The sequence below is a fragment of the Coenobita brevimanus genome, chromosome 83 (genome assembly GCF_032717465.1).
Source record: "Coenobita brevimanus isolate Jiangsu-jjx chromosome 83, ASM3271746v2, whole genome shotgun sequence".
In the NCBI taxonomy this organism is placed as follows: domain Eukaryota; kingdom Metazoa; phylum Arthropoda; class Malacostraca; order Decapoda; family Coenobitidae; genus Coenobita; species Coenobita brevimanus.
Window position 1 is genome coordinate 5,920,868 of NC_137036.1, and position 19,742 is coordinate 5,940,609.

At 41.8% G+C, this 19,742-nt stretch overlaps 2 pseudogenes; both read right to left on the reverse strand.

The window, feature by feature from the left end:
• Positions 1 to 1,751: 1,751 nt before the first annotated feature.
• On the reverse strand, positions 1,752 to 2,059 carry LOC145409891 (histone H4 type VIII-like; annotated as a pseudogene).
• Positions 2,060 to 3,936: 1,877 nt separating this feature from the next.
• Positions 3,937 to 4,055, reverse strand: LOC145409988 (5S ribosomal RNA; annotated as a pseudogene).
• Between the last annotated feature and the right edge of the window lie 15,687 nt (positions 4,056 to 19,742).

Below are 19,742 nucleotides of genomic sequence, written 5' to 3' on the forward strand. Positions count from 1 at the left end.
TTGAGGCAGAAAGATGAGTAACCAGCTACCAAAGCGTATGATAGATTTGATAGGGAGGCTTTGTGGACTGTTTTAAGATTGTATGCACTTGATGGTAGGTTACTAAAAGGGGTGAAAAGTTTTTATGTAAATAGTAGAGCGTGTTTAAGAGTGGGAAATGCTGTGAGTGATTGGTTTCCCGTGAGAGTGGGGTTGTGACAGGGATGTGTGATGTCGCCTTGGTTGTTTATTATTTATATAGATGATGTTGTAAGGGAGGTGAATGCAAGAGTTTTAGGTGGAGGTCTGAGTCTGGTGAATCGTGATGGTGGAGGGTGGAATTTGAAGCAGCTGCTGTTTGCAGATGGTACTGCACTGGTGGTTGATTCAGAGGAGAGATTGAGACAGTTGGTAGAGGAGTTTGGAAGGGCGTGTGAAAGGAGGAAATTGAAAGTAAATGAGAATAAGAGGAAAGTGATGAAGTGTATGAGGTTGGTAGATGGTAGGAGGATGAAAATAGTTTTGAATGGGGAGTTGCTTGAGGAGGTAGAATGTTTTAAATATTTAGGGTCACATGTTGCTGTGGATGGAAGAATAGATGCAGAAGTGAAGTTTAGAATGAATGAAGTAGGTAAGGTGCTGGGAGGAATGAAAAAAGTGTGTAGATGTCGTTCGCTTAGAATGGATGTAAAGAGAAGGCTGTATGAGGGTGTTGTGGTACCGACTGCATTATATGGGGCTGAAACATGGAATATGGGTGTAGCAGAGAGGAAAAGTTTGAATGTAATGGAGATGAGGTGTCTGAGGAGTATGTGTAGAGTGACGCGTATGGATCGAGTGTGAAATGATGAAGTACAAAGGAGAAATGGAGTTGTTCAGAAGATGGCTGGTAGAGTTGAGCAGATGATGTTGCGATGGTTTGGGTATATGGAGAGAATGGATAATGAGTGATTGGTGAAAAAGATTACTAGATCTGATGTGAGAGGTGTAAGGTTGAGAGGGAGACCACGAATAGGATGGATGGACAGTGTGAAGAGAGCGCTGGATGCGAGAGGGATGTCTATTGAGCAAGGGAAAGTGGCTGTGCGTGACAGAAGTAAATGGAGAGAAATTGTGAATGAATAAATGATGACACAGCCCTGACGGGATATTCTCCCGCATTTGGTCTGATCAGCTAGTCAGGTCAGGTGCAGGTAAGGGGATGGGTCTATTATGATGTGGCAGGGGTAAACCAGCTCTGCTGTTGAGCCTTGCTGCGGAGGTCACTGATTGCACTGCGCAGTTGACCCTTGTGCGGTGAGGTTCTGTCCCTTCTTCCCTTTGGGGCTAAGATGCGAATGAATGTGTTTGAATGGATGAGTAAATGGGGAGTGTGTCGTCCTCTCTCGGCTACCTCCTTTTCCCTGGTGGAAGCAGCCTAGGTAGATATATATATATATATATATATATATATATATATATATATATATATATATATATATATATCCACCCACTTATTTGTCTGTATGCCCCTCAATCGACCTCTCCTTATTATACTAAACGACCAGTCTTAAACTTGGCACCTAAAGAGTCCCTTACTTTTATTTTGAATTCCGTGGCATTGACATAATGACTTAGGTGTTATCTAAGCTGCCGAATGTCTGCATGGACCTATACCATGTCTTTATTATTTCTCTCTCACAGAAATTCAGTGTGGTCCTCTAAGAGAGGCCCGGGGATGGTTGTGTGCTTTGCCGTGGCTAGGTTGGATAGCGCAATGGAAGGCAACTCAGTTATGCACTCTCGTAGCCACAGAAGCCGCACACGGTGCGCTCTTGCCTCTTGAGGGCGTACACCACTTCCATTGCAATCAAAGTCTTTCGCTTGGCATGCTCTGTGTAGGTGAAAGCGTTGCGAATCACATTCTCGAGGAACACCTTCAGAATACCAAGGGTCTCCTCGTAGATGAGGTCAGAGATACGCTTTTCGCCGCCACGACGAGCAAGTCGACGGATGGCAGTCTTCTTGATGCCACCACCTTGTGGTGGCGCATGGCGCCTCACTTGGCCAGACCCTTACCACCTTTGCCTCGACCCATCATGCCTGCTGCTCAGACTCAGAGTGACACTGAGTTACCCCCACACCATCACCAACAACTTACTGCCTTTGGCGAACACACTTACCATCACACCCTTCAAGCTGTCTTTGCAAGTATTGGCTACCTTTACACACCCCCATGAAACCCATGCAACCAGTAAACAAAGAGCAGCGACCCCAGCATCCCAACAATAAACACATGCATGTTGTTAGGTTTAGGCCCGACGCTTTCTCTTCATCTAAATTTCTTCCTCTCCTACTTGTCACATCTTCATGTTTGTCTCCCTTCCTCCTCCCCCCTCCCCCATTTCTATAAGTTTTTGTGTGTTTGATTTGTGTTGTGGCGACAAATTATTCTCCTACTAAAGGTCCTACTCAGACGACACGATGTCCGGATGTCGCAAGGTGAATGGGAAGTCAAAGTCTCGATCTACCACGGCTGGGCTCCAGTAATGACGAGGAGCTAAACAAGCTCTTGTCTGGCATCACCATCATCCAGCGAGGTGTTCTGCCTAACATCCAGGCGCTGCTGCTTCCCAAGAAGTCAGGGAAGAAGTAAAATCTTCCAATAAATTCCTCTTCACCTCCATCGCCTCCTTTAGGAGCCACATCCATTTCTTAAGAAAGAATAGACCTAGGCAATGCCCTAAATCACCATCTCTGTGTTTCTTCCTGTATATATGGGCACATTTATGTATTGAGTGTATAATGTGGCAAGAGTTGTCTATGCTGCTTTACAGTATATCTGTGCATGTATTTATGTTTGGTTGCATGTAAGTATAGCTACTTACATCAGTGAAGGTACATTGGTCGATTGATATTCCCACTGCCAACTGCACATAAGGCTCGTAACGTACATCCTGAGCTGGTGGGTGGGTTGATGGTTGAATGAAAGCATAGATGATGGCTTGCCTTCAGCTATGGAGGGACTGGATGAAGTTGTTGAATGATATGTTGATGTATTATCCGCGGGGTGACGACAATGGTGGATTTTATACCCCCAAATAGGAGCACTTCAGACAATAATAAAACTAACAATTTATTATGATAACACTACAGCCGATAATAGTATTATTAATACTGCTAGTTACTCCTCTTCATTTGGTTACTGTTATTATAAATCTTATTGGAATTATTGTTACCTTTTTCAATTTCGTTGTTACTTCGAATTTTTATTATTATAATTATTTCTTATCGTTATATCAAATATTGTCACTTGATGATGGTACTACTGCCACAAGAAGAACTACATCTATAACAACAACGAAAAGCAGTACTACTACTACTACTACTACCACCACCACTAATCCTTCCACAACCAGAAGCATTAGTGATTTATGCCAGTTGGTAGCTACGATGGGGCCTATGTGTAGGGGTTCTTCGGGAGGTCGGTGTTGTTGAGAACGCTACAGGGCACTTGGTGATGAGGGCAAGGTAACGTCCTACCTGCCTGCCTGCCTGGGTTGGCGTGTTGTTGTGGCGGGTGGTGCATGCTTGTCCGGTGGAGGGTGATGGTTGGAGCTTGTGAAATAGAGAAAACGGCCGTGAGAGCGAGAAATTCAAGGGATAACCTGTTCGTTTGGAAATATTCCATATATATCACACACGTATTCATATGCATTGTGTGTGGTGCCTCACCGACGTGACAGTGTCTTCTGTAGGTGCATCAGTCAACCTTGCTTGTCGTGTATTGAAAGGCAGAAATAGCTTGGATAGGTGGGATTTACCTTCGAGAGTTATGGAGGTGACACCTTGGGCACGGCAGATGAGATAGTCTGGCTATGGACTGGAAATTGCCCGGATTTACAGCCGCCTGTTGCTCTCATTGCATGGACTTTAGTTTGTCGCGGGAGAAAAAGTAAGAAAAATGTAAAAACATTATGCCAACAACATCTGGTGTTCCCAGGTGATCACTCATCCAAGTATTAACCAGTCCCAACGTTGCTTAACTTCTCTGATCGGACAAGAAGCGGTGTACTGAACGTGGTATGGACGTTGGCAACTAAAACAAAAGAAACGACATATAAATACAACCTTACTAAGCCAGATTTTTTTTTTTTTTTAGTAATCCTTTTTTTTTTTCTCCTTTTAAGATTTAATAGGCAATATCGACAACCTTCCAACCTTTCGATGGATTACCTATTTCGTCACCGTGTCTTGAAACATATGGAACAAAGGAAAAGAAAATACAAGATGTAAGTAGAAATGGATAAACGGCATGACAAACGGACCAACTCTCATTGAATAACCGATCGTCCCTTAACGGATGGCGCAACCAACGTTATTATACTCCATTTTTACTCTTTCACAGAACCTAGGCGCATGCCAGGCAGACACGCAGGCCAAAAGCCAGGCAGGTAGGTATGTGTCGGCTTGTAGGAATTCCGCAACTAGTCACTAATATATCAGCTTAGTGGAACCCCACAGCTGATCACCAATTTATATATCAGCTTAGACGTGACTGCACCGTTCCAAGCAAGGTTATCAAGATGTAACGTTCCGCCTGGTCGAAGTCACTTCCGGCTGACACTCTACCAAATGTCTTCTCACATCCTGGACATAGTGGGAAATCGGTGTAGATCCTGTTGAAGGAATGGTAGAGGTAGGTAGCGTGTGCAGATGAACTGAAAACTGACCAGATTTATCTCTCTTTATTGGCCACAGATAGATACAACTGCGACACAGAGAGTGCCCAGAGTAAATAAGTCCCTCTCGTTTGAATGATAAGTGCGTTCTGCTCTAGCTAGCCGGCTTCCCCGCTGGGAGTGGCACTGACCTCAGCATAAATACAGAGGTGCCAAACCCCACAGACAACTGGGATTTATATATGAATAGAAGCATCACAACTTTCTAATGCACATTATACACCTCAATAAAGTAGTATTGATTACATTAAAGTATACCAACAGAGTAAATATTCCCCCAAGACATTAAATATATTAACATTTCATATTTCTCTATCGCCTTCCCTGTACCTTCGTTGTTTATGGTAGAAAATGCTGGGCTCTGCAAATCTAGCGCTCATTTCATTCCCACACCACACTACACTAAAGTGGCATTTGGACTCTTGTCTCAACACTACAACACATTTTCTCTAGATATGAATGATATAATGAGTACAGTAGCGAAAGACATGCTCCAATCTGGAAAAAAATGCCAGACACTAGAACAGGTAAGCAGATAGGTAGGTAGGAAGGTAGGTAGGTAGCTAGATTGGTAGGTAGGTAGGTTGGTGAGTAGGTATGTAGATATACAAAAAACTCTGCTGAAATGTGGGATATCAGACCGCAGCGGTGGACAAAGCAATGTCCTCTCAAAGAAGTAAGTATATATATATATATATATATATATATATATATATATATATATATATATATATATATATATATAAATATATATATATATATATATATATATATACTCTATATCTATCTATCTATCTATCTATCTATCTATCTATCTATATATATATATATTTATATATATATACATATATATGTCTATATATATATATATATATATATATAAACCTTCACTACAACTGTAAGAGGTATAAAAGTAAAATTCAGAACTGAGAAAACTTAAAAGACATTTCCTTAATCCTCTTTTTTGCCTTCAGTTCACACCTGTCAGAGAGAGGAGCAGGTTGCTAAACCTCTCCTTGTGCGTGCGTTCGTTCGTTCGTTAGTGTGTGTCTGCCTGCCTGGATGCATGCATACCTGCTAGACTTCATCCCAACCCCCCCACTCTATCGGTCTCTGTCTGTTTGTCTCTGTATAGTATCTATCTATGTATCTATCCATCTATCAATTTTTCTATCAGTCAATCTATTGATATATAAATATACACATACATACATACACACATACATGCACACATATATTAGGGCGTCCATTGTGTATGAACTAATAAGGTTGGCCTCGGTGTGCGTGCGATTTGGGCAGGCTTTGATTATGTGGAGAGACTGGGGTACTTTTCTCTGGGATTCTATGTGGTTTGACGTTACTCTGAAGAGGCTTGCTTCCTTTCTTTGAGTTTTAACTTGTTGTCAGTCACGTTAATAGTGGTTAGGTAAAGAGCAGCCTGTGGCTTTAGTGAGATGAGGTTTGGCTAGTTATAATAATTTGGTTCGGTTATATTTGATTTCTTTTGGTTGGTTGAAGTTATTTAAGGATTTGCTTACGTTTCGTGAGGTTTGATGAGGGCAGGTAAAGATAGATTGGAAGAGGTTACGTTTTGTTTTGTTCGATAAGGTTGGCTTGTATTAGTCTCGTTGTTAGGTGAGGGTGGGTTTAAGTAGTAGTGTTAGGTGAAGTTAGGTTTCCTCTGGTGAGATGAGGCTTTGTTTGGTTTGGTGGGGATAGGCTAGGTTACTTTTGGTCTGGTAAGGTGAGTTTCAGCCAGATTGTGGTTGTTTAGATATGGTGAGGAGAGATGGAGTAAGGTTTGGTAAGGTTTGGTTTGGTCTGGTTCTTTTAGGTTACGATTTGTTTGGTTTGGTTACGTTGGGTGAGGTAAGGTTTGGTTGGGTTACCTTACGTAAGGTGAGGTTGTGAGTGGTTAGGTTATGTCAAGGTGGGCGAGGATAGACTTCGTTAGGTAAGCGAACGTTTGGTTATGTTATGGATGGCAATGGTCTGCTCTAGCATGCATGCTCGTATCCATTTCCATTGTGAGATCGAGGGATGTACTTACCGACCCACCCATGTCACTATCCATCCTTATATCTAGCGATCCGTCTACCTATCTAACTTTCTTCCGAATTATCTATGCAAATACATGTGCCTCTGTTTAGCAATCTGTCTAGTTATCTGTCTTTCTAGCAGTCAAGTAAGCCTACCTGCCTACCAACCAATTAGTCTTTTAATCTATCTCTCGGGTCATGATTTCCTCTGCACATTTATCTATATAACTGTGTATCTATCTAGTAATCACTGTATCTATCTATCTTCCTGCCTTTAAGCCAATAAATACTTCGATCAATCTCTCGGGTTATAATTTCCTAGCGAACCACCTATCTTCCTTCGTATCCCTCTGCCTATCTGTACACATTTATATATATCCATCTACCCACCTATCTGTCTGTCTGCCCCTCAATCGGCCTCTTCATATTATAGCAAACGACCAGTCTTAAACTTGGCACCTCTCGAGTCCCTGACTTTTATTTTGAATTCCGTGGCATTAACATAATGACATAGGTGTTAGCTAAGCTGCCGAATGTCTGCATGGACCTATACCATGTCTTCATTAGTTCTGTCTCAAAGAAATTCAGTGTGGACCTCTAAGAGAGCCCCGGGGGTTGTTGTGTGCTTTGCCGTTTCTAGGTTGGATAGCGTAATGGAAGACAACTCAATTTTGCACTCTATTAGGCACAGAAGCCGTACACGGTGCGTCCTTGCCTCTTGAGGGCGTACACCACGTCCATCGCAGTCACAGTCTTTCGCTTGGCATGCTCAGTGTAGGTGAAGGCAACTTACTGCCTTTGACGAAAGCACTTACCATCACACGCTTCACGCTGTCATTGCAAGTCCTGGGAACCTTAACACTCCACCATCCCACCCATGCAACCAGTAAACAAAGACATTCACAAGAGCAGCAACCCCCTCTTCCCAACAATAAACACATGCATGTTAGGTTAAGGCCTGACGCTTTCTTTTCATTTAAATTTCTTCCTCTCCTACTTGTTACATCTTCATGTTTGTCTCCCTTCCTCGTCCCCCCCCTTTTTCTATATATTTTTGTGTTTGTTTTGTGTTGTGGTGACAAATTAGTCTCCTACTGAAGGTCCTACTCAGACGACACGATGTCCGGATGTGGCAAGGGTGGCAAGGTGAAGGGGAAGTCAAAGTCTCGATCTAGCACTCCTGGGCTCCAGTTCCTCGTGGGCAGGATCCACCATCTCCTTCGCACAGGTAATTATGCAGAGCGTGTGGGTGCTGGTCCTCCCGTCCACTTGGCTGCAGTCATGGAGTAACTTGCAGGCGAAGTGCTTAAGCTGGCTGGCAATGCAGCCCATGACGAAGACTCGTATCAGTCCCCGACACCTGCAGCTTGCCATCCGTAATTATGAGGAGCTAAACAATCTCTTGTCTGGCATCACCATCATCCAGGGAGGTGTCCTGCCTAACATCGAGGCAGTACTACTTCCCAAGAAGTCAGAGAAGAAGTAAAGTCTTCCAATAAATTCCTCTTCACCTCCATCAGCTCCTTTAGGAGCCACATCCATTTCTTAAGACAGAATAGACTTAGTTTTTAGGAGCCACATCCATTTCTGAAGACAGAATAGACTTAGTTCAGAAGAGGGCAGCAAAATTCATCCTTACAAAACAATCGGAAATAAAGACTATAAATACATTCGATGTTTTACCGGACGAATGTGAATGGAAGGCAGAGAGGGAAGTAGAGGAGAACGACGGTGAGAGAACTTTCCGTACAGGGAAGTATAGTGAGAACAAGAAATGTAAGAAAAATTTTGTCATTGTTGGAGACTCCCAGGTAAGATATCTTAAAGGAGCCATGTACACTCCACCCACTAAAGATGCGTGTCTTCCGGGGGCCAGGGTGGGTAATATGACAGAAAATATGAAGGATAGTGGAGACAAACCCACTGCTTGCTGCAATGTAGGCTATGATATTAGTAGGCGTAGAAGTGAGGTACTGTGGTAGCAGTACAAGGTGATGTTAGAGAAGGTTCTGGAGAGCGGAGGGACCCCTGTAGTACTCGGTGTTCTGCCTAGGAGGCGGGTTGGGAGGGAATCGTTGAGCAGGGCGATAGGTTCTAATTGCAGCCTTGAAAGGTATTGCAATGATAATGCAATACCTTTCATAGACAGCTGGGACATGTTTTATGAACGGAGGTCATGTATAGTTGGGATGGGACTCATCTTAGCAGGCAAGGAGTTACTGTTTTAGCTTTTTTTATGCAAGAAAGAAAGAACCAAAAGCCAGGAATGGTAGATAGGGATTTAGAGTTTTTTTTTTTTTCAAGGTTGAGAAGTAGTTGTACAGGAAGTTGCAGCAACTACACTCAGACTTGCAAAAGTAAGAACAACAGTTTAACCATTAGTGTAGATACATCCACTCAGGCACCTCAAAATAAGCAGGCAGTGCTAGAGGACAGAACAAGCGATGATAGTGGGGCGACAAGGAATAGTACAAAAATATTTTATATTAGTAAAGAGTTTCCCAGTTATTAACAAAATTTAAAAAAGTAAGTCCCAAGGTAGAGGTATAACTACTCGTAATAATCTGAAAGTGCACTTCACAAGCAGCAGGAGTTTAAGAAATAAAATGGATGAACTGGGGGCTTTAATTTGTACAGATAAAATAGACATTGCCATTATTAGTGAAACTTGGATGAATACAGACATTGGAGAATTTTTAGCAGAATATCCGGTAAAGGGCTATAAACTATTTGTCTCAAACAATCTGGGAAGAAAGGGGAGCGGGGTAGTTATTTACGTAAAGGATTCATCAAACTATTACAATAAAGCAGACATTAAAGTAAATATGAACACCGAAAGTTTCTGGGTTGAAATCAGTAACAACAGGGAGAAATTAGTCTTAGGAGCAATTTACAGATCTTCAAAATTATGTAGAGCAGATAGTAAATACCTTTGGGAGGAAATTAGGAAAGTGCCACAGTCCAGCTTAGTAATAATTGTAGGGGATCTTAATCTGCCAAGCACTGATTGGCGAAATCAGACAGGGGATGCAGAGCCAGAGGAATTTCTAGAGGTAGTACAGGATAATTTCCTTTATCAGTACATCAGGGAGCCCACCAGAGATAATAATACATTAGTTGGTTTTAGCTAATAAAGAAAATTTCATTAGTGGTATAGAGGTTGGTGGACGACTAGGTAATAGCGATCATGAAGAAATTACCTTCAAATTTATTTGGGATGTCTGTTCCACTGAAAATACCTCTACCATTCCTAATTTTCATCTGGGAGATTTCGATGGCTAAAGAGCTTATTTTAGAACGGTATTCCATAAGGAGAATAGTTATTTTAGGGAGTGCCAGGTCAGTGGGGAACCCCAGGTCATAGGTGAGGGGCAGGAAACGGGTGGGAATGTGCGCCAGGTCTGTGGGGAAGGTTGGGTCATAGGTGGGAGTGTAGTTCAGGTGACGAGAATTAACTCAGGTCCAGTACCAAGCAGACGTTCGGCCAGAGAGAAATATAACGAGTTAGTAAATATAATACACAGAGGCCAAGACAGATATATCACTTCAAAACCGTCTACAACGAATAATTCAGAACCAAGATGGTTAAACAACAGATTAGAATCTCTCATAGGACAAAAGGAAAGGAATATATAGAAAAATAAAATGTGGAGAGGAACATTTACGTAACCAATACACTATTTTAAATAGAGAGGTAAAGAGGGAGATACGGAAAGCAAAGAGAAGTTATGAAATTAAGGTTGCTAGTGAATCGAAAGAAAACCCCAAGGGTTTTTATCAAATGTACCGTACGAAAAACAAAGGTAGGATAGGACCACTCAGAACAGAATCAGGTGACATTACCAGTGAAGATAAAGAAATGTGCTCCATCCTAAATAATTGCCGGTATTTCATATCAGTATTCACCAAGGAAAATCTAGACCTGGTCCCTCAAGCAGCAAATATTTATGATGATAATATGGAAAATATTCTTAGTAAAATAACCATTAGTAAAGAGGACGTATTAAAAGAAATTAATAAGTCTATTTATCTATCTATTGCCAGACGCCTTCATCCCTTATACGGGGTGGCCACAAACAAATCGCCTCCACGTCACCCTGTCCCCCGCCATTTCACTGCCCTGCTCCCAGTTAACACCCTCTTCTCTCATATACCTCTCCACTCCATCCCTCAATCTCATCCTTGGCCTTCCCTTCCCTCTCTCCCCCTCCACCTCACTCACATACACTCTCCTCGTCAGTCTCTCACTCTCCATCCTCTCCACATGGTCCAACTGCCTAACGCTTCCTATCACATCCACATCCACACAACAATGCTCCTTTATATCCTCATTGATCAGCCTATCTATCCATGTGACTCCACAGGCTCATCTCAGATAACTCATTTCCACTGCTCTCACTCTTGACTTGTGTCCCTTCAGCAACGTCCAAGCTTCACTTCTATACGTTAGAGCTGGTATCACAATACTGTCATGTAATAACTTTTTCACTTCCATGTTCACTTCCCTGTTTCTTATCACTGCCTTCAAGGAACCAGTAACCTTTCTTCCTTGTTGTACCCTTTCAAGCACTTCACCCTCCAAACTTCCATCCTTACTCATCACACTACCCAAGTACTTAAACGTACTCACCTTTTCCATTTCCTCCTCATCCAACCTCACTGTACATCACTGACTTCATCTCTCTCGAAGACCATAACTTTACTTTTCTCTACTTTCACCTTTAGATTCCGTTTCTTACACACTCCCCCAAACTCATCTACCAAGCCTTGCAGCTCCCCTTCGTCTTCACTTAACAAAACCGTATCATCTGCAAACAACAGTACAGGGAGTTTTCAAACACTGCATTCTCTCACCAGGGCCACTCCAATATCCACTGCCCGACCCTGTATCTGATAACCCTATCTGTATACAGATTGAACAACCATGGAGACATGACACATCCCTTTTTCAACCCAACCTTCAAATAGAAAAACTCACTCAGTTCACTATCCACACGCACTGCAGGCTTAGCACCCTCTTACATACTCTTCACAGCATTCAAAAACTTCCCATGTACTCCATATATTCTTAATAATTTACACAATCCTCGTCCATCCACCTGTCATATGCTCTCTCCAAATCCATGAAGGCCGCATACAATTTCTTTCCCTTCTCTAAAAACTTTTCCACTAAAGACCTAAGAATGGATATCTGATCTACACAACCTCTTCCCTTCCTAAAATCTCCCTGCACATCTTCAAGTAATTCCTCTGTTATTCCCTAACTCTGTCAGTAAGTATCCTACCGTATACTTTTCCTATTGCACTAAGAAGACAAATGCCCCTACGATTACCACACACTTCTTTTTCCTCTTTCTCTTTGTACAAGGGAATAATTATACTTGACTTGCAGTACTCCGGGACTCTCCCTTCCTCCCAGGCCCATTTGCACATCTTTCACCACACACTCCATCAATTCCTGGGGCTTTTCCCATTTTGGTTTTCTTCATTACTTCCACAACTTTTATCCTACTGATTTCTTCCTGTCTTCTCACCTCCCTCCTTCTCCCAGTCATTCCCTAGCCACTTATACTGGCATTACTTTCATTCTCTATGTTCAACAATTCCTTAAAGTGTTCTCTCCATCAGCTCACTTTTTCTCCCTTCTCAAATAGTAATCTACAATTTTTATCTTTCACTCCCCTACTAACTTCATTGCCACCCTATCTGACTCTCCTTACCTCTTTCCAGAACATTTTCTTAAATTCCCTCCATTTGACACTCAAATTCCTTCCAAATTCCTCATCCAGTCTCTTCTTACTCTCCCTTACTAATCTTTTCACCTCTCTCTTCCTCTCTGCATATACCTCTCTCTTCCGTTTCTCAACTTCTTCCACGCCCCTATTTCTCATTCATTCATTATATGCTTTTTTCTTTTGTGCCACAGCCTCTCTCACCTCTTCATTCCACCATGCTGTTCCTTGCACCCCCTTTTGTCTGCTCTTCACCCCACACACCACCTCACATGCTGCACATATTTCTTCTGTGAATATCTTGCACACACCTTCCACGTCCCCCATCTGCTCCAATTCATATTTACCCAATCGTTCCTCCACTTCTCTCTTATATTCTGCATTTTTCTCATCCTCTTGTAACCTTTCCACTCTTCTTGCATATACTCCTTCCTCCCATCCTTCCCTTCTCCTCATTCTCCATTTTACTTGGACCTTGAATCTGACCACCACTTGGTGGTGGTCAGAAAATCCACTCCCCCAGCCCCTATAAGCCCTTGCATCCATCACACATATTCACATCCTTTCATCCACACACACATAATTAATAATTGCCTTCCTTTCATGCAGTTCACCATCCACCCATCTGCTCGCTCGCCATGTATACCTGTGGATCAATTTGTGCCTGAAGAGGCTATTGGTTATCACGAACCCCCTCCCAGCACAAATGTCCACTACAGCACTGCCTTTGTCATCTATCTCAGCAGGCACAACCCACTAACCAACTACTCCATCCACCTTCACATTCCCTACTTTACCATTCATATCACCAGTCAAAAACACTCTTTCCTTCCTTTCAAACTTTTCCATGCACACTTCCACATTTGTCCAGAACTCTTCTCTCACTCTGCTTGCACGATCTTGTGTTGGCACATATGTGCACACAATCACCCACATTTGTCCAACTTTCAGTCTTACCCACACAATTCTTGAGCTAACTGATCCAAACTCTCTTATATTCTCCTTCGATCTGTTACTCACAATACACACTCTCATTCATACCTACTCCTGCACATATACCACATCCATTCTCCCATTTTCTTACACTCTCACCGCTCCTTTTAGTTTCAGTTAATCCGCATACATCCATTTTCGCATCCTCAAGCACCTGTACAATCTCTCTCTGTTTCATCTCATCATTCGCACCTCTTACATTCCATGTCGCCATCCGTATTATGTCCTCTGGTCATCACCTGTTGGTCAGTCCTGGTCCAACTGCTCGTATTATTAGTTCGTTGTTTTCCGGGGGAGGGGCACTAACCCTTCGCCAGCCCACCTGCTGTCACGTGGGGAACACGTGTCGGTTGGTTCTAAGGTTATCACCCAGCGTTGTAAATGATATTCTGGTTTACAGGAAATCATTTGGCTTGCCACTCAATGTAGAGCTACCCGAAAAAAAAGAGTACCACTACACTAACTGGGTGGATGATGGGCGCCCCAGCCTACCAAAAATAACCAGGTCTGGACAATACGTATGCAAAAATAAATAAATAAATAAATAAAAGAAAACAAAGAAGAATTATGTCAGCCACTGTTAACGTTATTTAATGACTCTTTAAATTCAGGAGAAGTTTCGGAGGCGTGGAAGACAGCAAATGTAATACCCATTTTTAAAAAGATTGATAAAGCAGCCGCGTCGAATTATCGTCCGATAAGTCGAATGTCAATAATAGGAAAAATCTTAGTCAATATTGCAGGCGGTGGGTCAATTGGTAGAGAGGTGGCCTGCAGTTCTACCGAACCCGGGTTCAAATCCCCGCTGGGGCAGGGAACAGTTTATGGATTTGAATGTGATAAAATCAGACTTCACTGATCTACCAGAAGACTCGCCGACATGTCTTAAAAATACCCCAACTAATACCAATACACCAGTCCTGTATGAGACAGCCCTAGCATGTATTCAATATGGATGGTGGGTGTTAGCACCGAAGTGGTGACATGTAGAGATGTACTGTATGAAGGAGGACTGCTGGGCCTTGATAGCAGGCTGTGAAGCCTATGCCCAGAGTTCAGGACACATAAAAAAAGAAAAAAAAGTAAGATTAGAGAACACTTAGAAAGATTTAATCTTATAAATGAAAGTTAGCCCAGATTCAGGCAAGGACGATCCTGCCTCACAAACTTGTCATTCTTCCCGGAGGTCAATGAGGCAGTAGAAAACGATAAAGCTTACATTATTTATCTGGACTTTAGTAAATCTTTTGATACGGTCCCACACGAAAGGTTAGTTAGAAAGGTTCGACCACACGGTGTAGACGGTGATATCTTAAAATGGATAGAATCCTGGCTGAACGGACGAAAGCAGAGAGTATTAATAAATGGACCTAAGTTGGATTGGGGATTAGTAACTAGCAGTGTACCACAGGGTTCAGTACTCACTCCCTTTTTATTTATTATATATATATAAATGATCTAGACTTAGGAATAATTAGCAGTATCAGCAAATTTGCCGACGATACAAAAATAGGGCGTATCATTAACTCGACTGACGATTGCCATAACTTACAAACGGACCTCGATAAATTGTCCAAATGGTCTATAACTTGGCAAATGGAATTTAACGTTGAAAATTATAAAGTACTTAACGTAGGCAAGACCATTGGAGATACTAAATACAGCTTAGGTAACAAAGAAATTAGCAAATCGGAATGCGAGAGAGATCTAGGAGTTATGGTTAGTAACGACCCCAAACCAAGGCAACAATGTATTAATGCAATATATAAAGTAAATAGGGTCCTAAGTTTTATTTCGAGAAGCGTGAGCAATAGGAATCAAAGGTAATACTACAAATTTATCTAGCATTAGAAAGGCCACATTTAGACTACGTCGTACAATTTTGGTATCTTTACTATAGAATGGATATTAACTCCTTAGAAAATGTACAGAGAAGAATGACAAAAATTATATATGATGTTCGGAACCTGTCATATGAAGACAAACTGAAAAGACTAAGTCTGCACTCACTAGAGGGGCGTAGAGTAAAGGGAGACTTAATCGAGGTGTTTAAATGGATGAAGGGAGATACTGGCAAGGTACTTAAAGTGAGCATAGAGGGTAGAACTAGAAGTAATGGTTTCAAACTAGAAAAATTCCGTTTCAGTAAGGAAATAGGTAGAAATTGGTTTGATAACAGAGCAGCAGACGAATGGAATAAGCTAGCTAGTACAGTAGTTGCTGCCCCTTTCATTGAGACTTTCAATCATAGGCTAGATAAGCATATGACAAATAAGGGGTGAGTATAGAAAAAAAATCTTATAACCAATACTATTTCATACTTTTTCCTTTTCAGGTTAAACTGTGGTAGTCTCTGTTCTCCTTTCACAATTTCCTATAAATGTCCACTCCAGTTTTTCTATCCTGCGTGGTATTCTTTCTGACTTTTTCCTGCCGGCTTCGGCTGGAGGGTTGGAGGGCGGGGGAGAGCCTTCTTTACTGTCCTTCTTTCATTCTAGTAGTTCAGTTACTCTTCTAGGAGCTGCCTAGCATGGGCCGACTGGCCTACTGCAGTTATCCTTACTTCTTATGTTCTTATATACTTGAGAAAAAGCTACCCAGAATCGACGTGTATGCAGAAGTAATGTGGAGCTTACTATACTACTGAGAATAGGGAATTCTTCCCGTAAATAAGAAGAGTTCTGAGTACGTGTGTAGGTTTTCTGTAACTTACATCTTTTTTCGTTGTGGATGAAACGTGAACTGCAGGGAAAAGACGTGTCAGGACTCCATATTATAAATACAAATCATAATAGATAGCACGATAGATAGATAGATAAATAGATAGATAGTAGCACCAGTCAAGGTGTGGGAATGGGAAATGTGTCAGCGAGAGTCGACCACAGGAAATGTGTTTGTGATTTCAGTGGGAAAGGAAATGTGTCCGCATTTCTGTAAGGAATGCCACTATGTCACCGGAAACGCTACATACACACAGACACACGGGGATACGTGTGTAGGTTTTCTCTTACTTACATCTATTTTCGTTGTGGATGGAATGTGAACTGTTGGGAAAAGACATGTCAGGAATCCATATTTTATACAAATCATATAATATGTAAATCTTGAGATTTGGTTCTAGTTATCGTGTAGTCGAAGGCAGGAGAAGTTAAAGATGGATACAGGCAGTTGATCGTAGTTTATTATCTTCAAGGAAAAGTTTAAGTTGAGCTGTGTATGTATTACACAGGAACGTAATTTACTAGCTAAGTCTCGTCCGACCCCTCTTCTCTCTTCCTCTCTCCACAACCATTCGTTCTATGGATAGCCCATTTCTGCCTCTCTAACTCTTCCATCCTTCCCTACAAGCGCTAATGTCACGTGTGCAAGACACATGTGAATGTTCGAGAAGCCCGTGTGTCCGTGTGTATGTTGGGTTTCCAGTGACATAGTGTACGTGTGGAATTCTTTACAGAAATGCTGGCACAATTCCTTTCACTGATTCAAAATCCCAGCACAAGGACAATACATGAGCATGCACCTTCACCACTGCCCTGTCTCACAACTGACTCTGAGATTATGGGTGTGGATTCAAACGGCACAGGAAGGACATGTCCCTGATTAGTGGTACGTGGACACACATTGCAGGAACGCACAAAACTATCTATTTCTCGTCCCATCCCCGGCCAGAAAATGTCAGCTCGGATACGGCCCTGGGTCTTCCTTTTGCCCATGTGACCTCCTGAGGCTGAACAATGACCCCATTCTAACACTGCTTGGCAGTACTTGGTGGGAACGACAAACTGCAGTCGAACCTCGCCCTCGGGTGTTCGTGACTCACGGTAGAGCCGTCCTTGTTTACAAAGGAACATGGCTTGACCTCCCCGTGAAAACTTTATCACTCTACCCTTTTGTTTCTTTCAACGGGTTAATTTTCATTAATGTGCAAACTATGTAAATGTCCTGCAAGATTCATATACTGCATACAGTACTGTAACTACATCAGTATAGTTAAGGTATAGTTAATGGTGAAAGGAACCCATGAAACTAGCTGTGACCATAAGGTACAATACATCAATAGTCTGCACAAGATTGGACACTAATGATTATAGGTATGTTTTAAATTAATACACAGTGTAGTGGTTTAATATATATATTGTGTATTACAGAAAAATCATTCACATTGCTATCTTCAAGAGTTGATGAGGTGAAAAGCTTTGGATTCCACCTTCTGCAGAAGAGCTTTATGTGATAAAAAGAAAGTAATTAATCAGAGAAATTAATTAAGGCACCTAACAAGGGAAAAATAAAATGCCATAGGGGAACTTAACGGTATACTAAAGGTTAACAGGGGATCAGATAGGACGGTAAGGATAGTAGACAACCAACAACCATCAGCACATTCAGCAGCGTGTTCATTTCAGTAGCCAGATCCATTGCTCCTCTTAGAGTACAAAAGAAAATATAAAGACTACATACAATTAATCAGAAACCCTGGGAGCACTATGAGAAACAAAACTCCTTAGGTGCTACCACCAAGAATAATAATGTACAGTGTAGGATCTGTGTGACAAATGGAGAAGCTGTCCACCATTCTCTTGAGGGCAGTGCCGGCTGCGTGGTATGTGCGGTTCTATACGGTTCTATACATGTAGGAGAATTACAGTGTTAGATTATCTGAAAAAATAAAACATAGATATTAGTTTCAAGACAACAATAAGTACAGTAAATAAGGGAGTTTTTTGTTTAGTTCAGTCATAATACAGTGGGCTCGCACAGTACACAAGTTCACAGTAAGCGAATCACATAGTACGCGAGTGACCAAAAATAATAACCAAAAAACCTTCACTGCACGATTTTAGGCCAGAATCCGCGAGGTAGAGGCAAGGAGTGGCCCAAAACTGCTATTTTCCCTGACTAAGTGACCCCCCTCCCCACACAACGTGCCCATTGCGACATAGAGGCTCTCGGGGAAGGTACTCAAGAGGAGACCACAGTAAGATCTCGCCAATAACTACTTCGACAATAACGTTTTCGGCAATAACAGTAAGTTAGAACAGAAACCCAGTTTCTTTAAGAATGTTTGTATTTGCTTGAATGACAGTTACTTCACGAATGCCAAGTTGCTATACAGCAAATACGTCCATAACAGGATAAGGCATGAAGCAGACAAACAAGGAGAGATGAAGGAAATTGCCAAATATGTGAGCAGTAGCGAGGAGATGGAGGATCCTCCCCTCACCACCTCCCCTGACTTGCTCGCCACCGTCCCCCCCACCACCACTGCTCCCCCCCCCCCGACTCACCAGCCGCCTTCACCTCCACAGTCCTACCTGCTTCACCTGGCATACCTGCAACCCCGACCATAATGACTTGCTGCATTCTGGAAGAAATATAACATTCGACAGGCTGTAAATTTCTTCATCAAAGCCTACCGTAAATTTCTTCATCAAAGCCTGGAATAATACAAAACTGACAACTGTTAAACATGCGCAGTGTGAGGGGTGGTGCAGCAGGGGTACTCTAAATGTGTTGCCGTGCCTCGGAACCCCTGTTATTTATGTCCATCAGGCCTGTTGTTAACTGTTGTTAAGGTGACTGACCATATTTTTGTTATTGTAGCTACAGTATATCTGCAGTATACTGTATGTCTGAAAAATTTTCCCTTTATTATGTCTCTAAGGGTCAAATAATGTCAAGGTATGAGGGGGTACCTCCCATATGTAATTTTTCTCATAAGGGTTTGTACTCACAGTGCGCAGTTTCGAAGTGCATGAGGACCAGGACTGCCCATCCACTCTTGTACTGTGCAAGCCCTCTGTACCGTTTTTTTTTTTTTTTTTTTTTTTTTTTACTATTATAAAAAATAACCTTTCTTTGCATGATTTTTAGGGAACAATTTCCACCGCAAACAAATCCTAAGGCCTGTAATCGGGGGAAGTCAAATTCAAAATAATATCCTTAAACTGGTACTATATATATATATATATATATATATATATATATATATATATATATATATATATATATATATATATAGTACCAGGTAAACGCAAGGAAATACCAGTTAGAGACAGGGAAGGAAATTTATTGACCAAAGATGGAGATATTAAAAATAGATGGAAAGAGCATTTTGAGACAGTTCTTAATAGACCAATACCACCAGAAGAGGATATACCGTCTGCTCAGGAAGATTTAAATATAGAAACAGGAGAGTTGAGGCTTGGAGAAGTGGAGAAAGCAGTAAAACAGTTAAAGAATAATAAGGCACCAGGGGAGGATGGTTTATTTCCGGAAAT